The 7758-nt window shown below is 37.1% G+C and overlaps 1 long non-coding RNA gene across 1 annotated transcript in view; it reads left to right on the plus strand.

Moving 5' to 3' along the window:
* LOC106006764 overlaps positions 1 to 3957 on the plus strand; it is a 105193-nt gene extending 101236 nt beyond the window's left edge. Inside the window, exon 3 of the long non-coding RNA XR_001181036.2 lies at positions 3871 to 3957. This is a non-coding gene — a long non-coding RNA (uncharacterized LOC106006764). The remainder of the gene's footprint in view (positions 1 to 3870) is intronic.
* Positions 3958 to 7758: the final 3801 nt, after the last annotated feature.

Raw genomic sequence — 7758 nt, forward strand, 5'->3', positions numbered from 1 at the left:
CCAATACCACAGAAATACAAGCAAGTGTAAAAAAATATTATGAAAAATTATATGCCACAAACTGGGCACCCTAAATTCCTAGAGACACATAAATTACCAAAACTGAAGCAAGAAGAAGTACAAAATTGGAACAGACCAATTACCTGCTGTGAAATTAAATCAGTAATAAACAAGCCTCCCAACAAATAAAGTCCAGAACCTGACAACCTCTCAGGTGAATTTTTACAAAACATCTAAAGAAGAGCTAATACATATTCTTCTCAAAACTTCCTAACTAATAGAAGATGAAGCAAAATTTCCCAATTAATTTAATGAGGCCAGCATTACCCTGATGCCCAAACAAGATCAAGACTCCACAAAAACAAACAAAAAAACTACAGGCCAACATCTCTGATGAACATCGATGTAAACATCCTCAGAAAAATACTAACAAGATGAAGCTAACAGTACATTAAAAAAATCATTAACTACAATCAAGTCAGATTTATTCTAGATGTGCAAGTGTGGTTCTATATTCAGAAATCAATCAATTTGATACATCACATCAACAAGAGAAAGGATAAAAACAAAGTAGTCTTAGAGGAAACCTTAACATCATCAAGGCCATATATCAAAGATGCACATCTAATATCATCCTTGAAGGGGCAAAATGAGAGCTTTTCTGCTAAAGGCAGGAAAAAAATAGATTTCTCCACCCTCACCACTTTTATTCAACATAGTGCTGGAAGTCCTAGCCACAGCAATCAGACGACAAAAAGAATTAAAAGGCATCCAAATCAGTAAGGAAGAAGTGAAACCTTTATTATCTGCATATAGAGAACCCTGAAGAGTCCACTGGTAAACTACTAGTACTGATAAGTGAATTCAATAAAGTCATAGGATGGAAAATCAATGTACAGAAATTCATTGCATTTCTATACAGTAGTAATGTAGCGGCAGAAGATGAATTTAAGAAAAGCATCCCATTTCAGTTGTACCAAAGATAAGATATCTGGGAATAAACCTATCCAAAGAGGTGGAAGACCTGTACTCTGAAAACTATAAGACACCGATGAAAGTAACTGAAGATAACACAAAGAAATGGAAACACATTCCATGCTCATGCATTGCAACACCAAATATTTTATTAAATGTAATATTACCCAAGCAATCTATAGATATAATGCAATCTTTATCAAAATAGCAACAGCATTTTTCACAGAACTAGAACAAAAAAATCCTAAAATTTGTATGAAATCACAAAGACCCTGAAAAGCTAAAGGAGTCCTGATAAAGAACAACAGAACTGTAGGCATTACAATTCCAGACTTCAAGTTATATTACAAGCTGTAGTAACACAGTATGGTACTTGCACTGAAACAGACACAAGAGATCAATGGAACAGAATAGACAGCCCAGAAATAAAGCCATGATTATATGGTCAATTAAGCTTCAACAAAGGAAGCGAGAATAGGAAATGAAAAAAAGACAGTCTCTTCAACAAATGGTGTTGGGAAACCTGGACAACAGTGTGCAAAAGAATGAAACTGTAGCTCTTTCTTAAACCATACACAAAAGCAAACTCAAAATGGATTAAGGACCTAAATGTGAGAGCTAAAACCATAAAAATCCTAGAAGAAATCCGCCAGAGCAACATTTTTCTAGATCTGTCTCTTGAAGTAAGGGAAACCAAAAACTATTGGCACTACATCAAAATAAAAAGCTTCTGCACAGTAAGAAAACAACTATGAAGACTACAAGAAAACCTAATGAACAGGAGAAGATACTTAGAAATGATACATCTGATAAAAGATTAGTATCCAAAATATATAAATAATTAATACATTTCAGTACATACAAATATATAATCCAATTAAAAATAGTCCAAAGACCTGAACAGACATTTTTCCAAAGAGGACACCCGGATGGCCAACAGACACATGAAAAGATGCTCAAGATCACTCCTCATTAGGGAAATGTAAATCAAAACCACAATGAGATAACACCTCACACCTTTCCGAATGGCTAAAATTTAAAATACTCAAGAAACAATAAATGTTGGCGAGGATGTGGAGAAAAAGGAACCCTTGTGAGGCATTTATGGGAAGGCAGATTGATTCAGCCACTGTGGAAGAGTATGGAGGTTACCCAAAAAGTTAAAAACAGAACTACCTTATGATCCAGGCATTTCAGTACTGGGTATTTATCCAAATAATACAAAAACACTGCAGATATACATACACACCTATGTATATATGTATGTCTAATGCAGCAGTATTTACACTAGTCAACATATGGAAGCAGCCCAAGTGTCCATCAATAGATGAATGGACATACATACACACAATGGATTATGCAGCCATTAACAAGAATGGAATCTTGCCATTTTCAATGACTTGTATGGATCTAGAGAGTATATTGCTAAGCAAAACAAGTCAGAGAAGGACAAATACCATGATTTCACTCATATGCAAAACTTAAGTAACAAAAGGGAAGGATGAGCAAAGAAAAGAAAAGACAAACTTGAGAAACAGACTTTTAACCCTAGAGAACAGAGGGCTATGAGAGGGGAGGGGAGTGGGGAATGGGAGAAATAGGTGAAGGGGATTAAGTATGTACTTAGCTTGATGAGCAATGAGGAATATATGGAACTGTTGAGTCACTGTATTGTACGCCTGAAACTAGCATTTTAATTCCAGCGTAGTTATCATCCAGTGTTATGTTAGTTTGAGGTCTGTATAAATAAATTAATTAAAATAAGTGTTTGTTTACAATAAGTAAAGTAAATGATAATGTTTCATGTCACTGCATATACAAGAGTTGTTTAACAGTAATGATAATTGGGGCACCTGGCTGGCTTAGTCAGCGAAACATAGAACTCTTGGGGTTGTGAGTTTGAGCCCCATGTTGGAGTTAGAGGGTAATAAATAGTAATGGTGATTATAAATAATGAAATTATGTAGGTCCTGAATTATGAAAAACATGATCCTATTGATCAATTTTTCAACCAAATTCTTTGTTTTATCATTGTCAATGAATTCACATTGTATACAAAGATAAAACAGACATAATAAATCTCAAACTATTCCAATGCCTAAGAAATTTTCAAATTAACTAATTATCTTTGTTGCTTGCCAAATGCTTTATTTTTAATCTCAAATTTAACTCAAAGCTTGACATATAATTTAATACTTGTTTACACTAGCTAAATTATTTGGTCCCATTTATATAGCATAATACTTTGTGTAAATGTTTTGAACAGTTTTTAATACTGAAAAAACCACTTGATAATTTTAATCACAATGGATAATTCATTAATGTATTAATGCTTTATTCAGTGTTTCAAATTCTATAAAGTTCGATACAGGGAACAATCTGATAACTATTCAATGTGCATTTCTACCTTTTAGTGACACTTCACCAGGAATTTGTTATTCAATTCAGTTGGATTATATGCTTCCATGTATGTGATTTGATAAAAAAAAAAAATAGGTGCACCATGTTGTGTTTTTTTATTTTAACTTTTTCTTTAAGGAGAAGGCTAGTGATTTTGGAGGTTGAATAATGCAGTATAGAAAACATAGGGAAACGGTACAAAATGACACTTAAAACCAATGCCTGTACTCATCTTTTTGTGGTTATAACTAAGTATTAATTTGTGTTACTCACTTTTCTTTAGAAGATAAATCAAAGCCATAAATTTGAATTTGAGGTGTATACACAATACATACACAACTTTATGCAAGATTTTCCATAAGTAACGCTACATTTTAAAATGCTAGAATCTGATTTGTCTTTTGATTCATGCAACAAGAAAAGAACATTCAGCGAGGGAAGGTTATACTCATAATGAAGTTCTTAAATTTGAAAATGTCTTCTCCCTTTGTACAGGCTATGCGGATTCATTAGAAGAATAATGTCAATCACAGCTTTAACACCTTAACTATGGAAGGGACTAATGAGAAAGCACTTTAGAAGGTGAGACTTCATGTTCATTTTGAAATAATTGGTCTTCATTTTTCTTCTTACAGAAGAAGTTTTAATCAGTTTATCATAAATCTATCTGAACCGTTAATTTTTGCAGTATTCAGGTGAAGTCCAACACTTGGTTTATACAAAGTTTATGGGGAGAGGATGATGGAGTTAATCTAATCTTCAGTGGTAAAATCATCCATTCAAGCCCTTAGCACAATCCCTTGCAATGAGAGCACAGCATGGCTGCGTATGTTATTGGTGAACCTTAATAGAAGGTAGTTCAAGGGGGGCCTGGATGGCTCAGTGGGTTAAAGCCTCTGCCTTCGGCTCAGGTCATGATCCCTGAGTCTTGGGATCAAGCCCCCCATTGGGCTTTCTGCTCAGCAGGGAGCCTGCTTCCCCCTGCCTCTCTGCCTACTTGTGATCTCTGTGAAATAAATATATAAAATCTAAAAAAAGAAGAAGAAGAAGAAGAAGGTAGTCCAAAAAATTCATCCCCCTCTAACTGATGTGGGTGACCAGTTGTCTCCCAACTCAGGCTGAAGGGGAGGAGAAAGATCTGCTGGAGCCTGTGGTGCTACAGTGATGGCTCATGGCTATCCTTTTGTGAAGCAGGAGGAGGTCAAATCCTGGGCTATCCTGCCCCATGCAAAGTCCTTATGTTGCCTCCACTGGCACTTGCTTAGCTCATGGACCTTGCTGTTATGTGTCTGCCTAAAGCCTTCTTGTCCAGCATCCTCTATGAGCTCAAACGAATGGTTTTCAAATTCAGTGCTTCTTTTTTCTGATTGATCAAATCTGCTGTTGAAGTTTTGTATTTATTTTTGTATTTTCTCCATTTTATTTTTCACCATCAGAATTCTTTTGGGTCTTTTGTGTATTTCCTATCTCACTGGTGAATTTGTTCTATTCCTGGGTTTCTGTTGACGTCTTTATCCTTGATCTCTTCTAGTTTGCCGGGTTTCCTTAAAATCATTATTTTCTATTAGTTAGAAGTCTCATAGATGTTTCTTTCTCTGGGTTAGTTACTGGAAGTTTGTTGTGTTCCTTTGGTGGCATGATGTTGCCTTGGATTTTTATATTCCTTATAGTTTTGAGTCGGTATCTTCACATTTGAAGGAACAGTCATCTTTTACTGACTTTCTAAGATTTACCTGCAGATGAGCAGAAAGTTGCCACCTGACTTGGGAGCATGGTGGCACAGGGGCTAGTGCTGGGTAAAGAGACACATGGGGATGCCAGTTATAGGTGCATTTGGAGATGCCAGGTTAGCGGGCTAGAAGTGGGATGATTGCAGGGTTGAATTATAGGCCCATACACAACACCAGTACCAAGACACGGTTATAGGTACATATACAGTGGTTATATCAGAGCACAGCCTTGCCCACGGTGGCATCATGGCTGGGGAGGTTAGAAAAAGGGACCCAGTGGCAGCCCTTGCTCCAGAAGGATGCAACGGTGGGCACTGGGTATGGTATAGACCCTGTGCAGGTCCATCAGCATCAGTCCTGGCCAAGACTCTGAGGCTCATCAGTGGTTAAAGGACTCGAGTTTCTGTGGTGGTGACTTCAACTGCCGGGGTCCTTAATGGTGAAGGCTACTGTTCTCCTTTTGCCCCACAGTGGGAAGCCATAGCCAAGGAGATTCGCTTTGCTACCAAGTTGTGTTAGCCTGGGAGATGGGGTAGCACAGGGGAAATGCTTCCTACAATTTTCTATGCTGTCCTCTGTTTTTGTGATCTACTTTTTTGGTGGAGCTATTCACTGTACCTTGGGGCTCTCCCAGTACTATTTCCATCTGTATTTCCAATACAGATGTATTATTGTTAAATAGTTGTTTCTGTTGGGTATGAGGTTTAGGACCCTGTAGTTTATCATTTTGCGTGTGTCCCCTGTTGGTCCAATCTTCTGTCGTTTATGTTTTCTAAGGCGAAGTCTGGTTTCTGTAATAGAACATTAAATCTTATAAAGAAAGGTATCCTTATCACTGAGTACACAATTTAAGGGTTTAATTTAAAAACAACTCCTAGGAAGATAAAATTGCTTAATTGAAAGAACAACAAAATTTGCCTGCTGAAAATCAGGGTAGGGTCAGAACTGATGTGAAATTACCTGAAGTTGGGCTGCAATTCAAACTCAGAATGAAGCCAAACAAGGTAAGCAGTAAGTACCTCTTTGTGGTATTAGTCAGATATGTTACTGTTCCCTGATCAGAAATGTTGGGTTTTCCTCTACATAGCTCAGTAAATAGTTTATATAATTGTGAAAATTCTTGAAAATTAATTCACACCTTGATTATAAGTCAATGCAAACATTTCAGAGGACAATTTGTCAATTTCTGAAGATGTAGAATTCAATATCGTTTGACCCAATGGCATCTGTCATACAAAATCTCATAAGTAGGCAAAGACAACTTTCAGTAGCATTGTGTTAGTGGGGAAGAGTTGGCAACGATACAGAAGTTCATCAGTATCAGACTGGTTAAATCAGTCATGGTCCAACTACACAAGAGAATGCCATAAAGCTATTAAACTGGATTATAACATTACACTGCTGTGAACAGGTATTGAAGGTCTATTGTTTTTTTTTTTAAGAATTTATTTATTTATTTGACAGAGAGAAATATCACAAGTAGAGAGGCAGGCAGAGAGAGAGGGGGAAGCAGGCTCCCTGCTGAGCAGAGAGCCCGATGCGGGGCTCGATCCCAGGACCCTGAGATCATGACCTGAGCGAAAGCAGAGGCTTAACCCACTGAGCCACCCAGGTACCCCTTGAAGGTCTGTTGTTAAGCAGATGTAACACAACAGTGCATATCATGGTACCAGTCGGGCACATATGTAACATCTATAAGGTGCCCTGAGTTAAATAGATGGATGTATGTAGTTGATTGTAGATGCACAGCTCTGTCTTGAAAATACAGAGATACGCTAGAATGAGAACTTCTGGTAATAGAGCAGACTGAGAAATGGGACTACACTTACTTTTTACTCTGTAGCCTACGTGAGACGTTACAATGAAATTGGCTTGTATTTATTTTAAAATAAACCCAGTCCTCTGCATTGTATTTGTGCCATTATACCATCGATGAGTAGAAGGTCCATGAGCAAAGATTCCGGTTGGGTTGATACACATGATAAGAATGAGGTAAACCCTGGGTTTTTTTCTGAACTTTGTCTATGGAGCCAGAGTTAGACATGAAGTCAGGTTAATTAAATACATCTATGTAACAGGACACAGAATGTTCTTGACATTCCCAAATGCCACTGACGAGAGCTCTATTTGAAGACTGAAAGAGAGATGTACAAAATGCAGCCTATTATAAGACCATTAAACTTTCCCATTTTCATAATAGAACAGCAATTATTTCCCACAGAGGCATTTGAAAAAGTGAGCAAAAATCATAAATAACTTCTTAAACTCACATAAGTGTATATTAACGTTCAAACTCTGCCAGCTCCTAACTTCACTACTGTTAGTGTTCAAAAATGAAAGCAAGTGTAAATGTTTCTGGCACATTTTGACGATTTTTTTCAGTACACACAAGCAGTTGAAAAATGGCATCCTAGAAGGCCTTCAAGTATCATGTAGGCTAGCCAGCTGACACCCATAGTCCTTTCTGGATACAATTCTCTTGTTCTAATATGGAGTCTGCTAGTAATGTTAAAACTTGACCCCCATCTTAGTACTGATTTCATCATCTTTTAATAAAATCCACTTCACAGAAAAGACTCAGTTCCCGAGACATATGTATCACATGTGAGGCAATCCAAATAATTACGCTCTTGATTTAATGCCGCCCATCTTT

Source organism: Mustela putorius, unplaced genomic scaffold (genome assembly GCF_011764305.1).
Source record: "Mustela putorius furo isolate JIRA1106 unplaced genomic scaffold, ASM1176430v1.1 tig00003901_pilon_pilon_pilon, whole genome shotgun sequence".
NCBI lineage: Eukaryota > Metazoa > Chordata > Mammalia > Carnivora > Mustelidae > Mustela > Mustela putorius.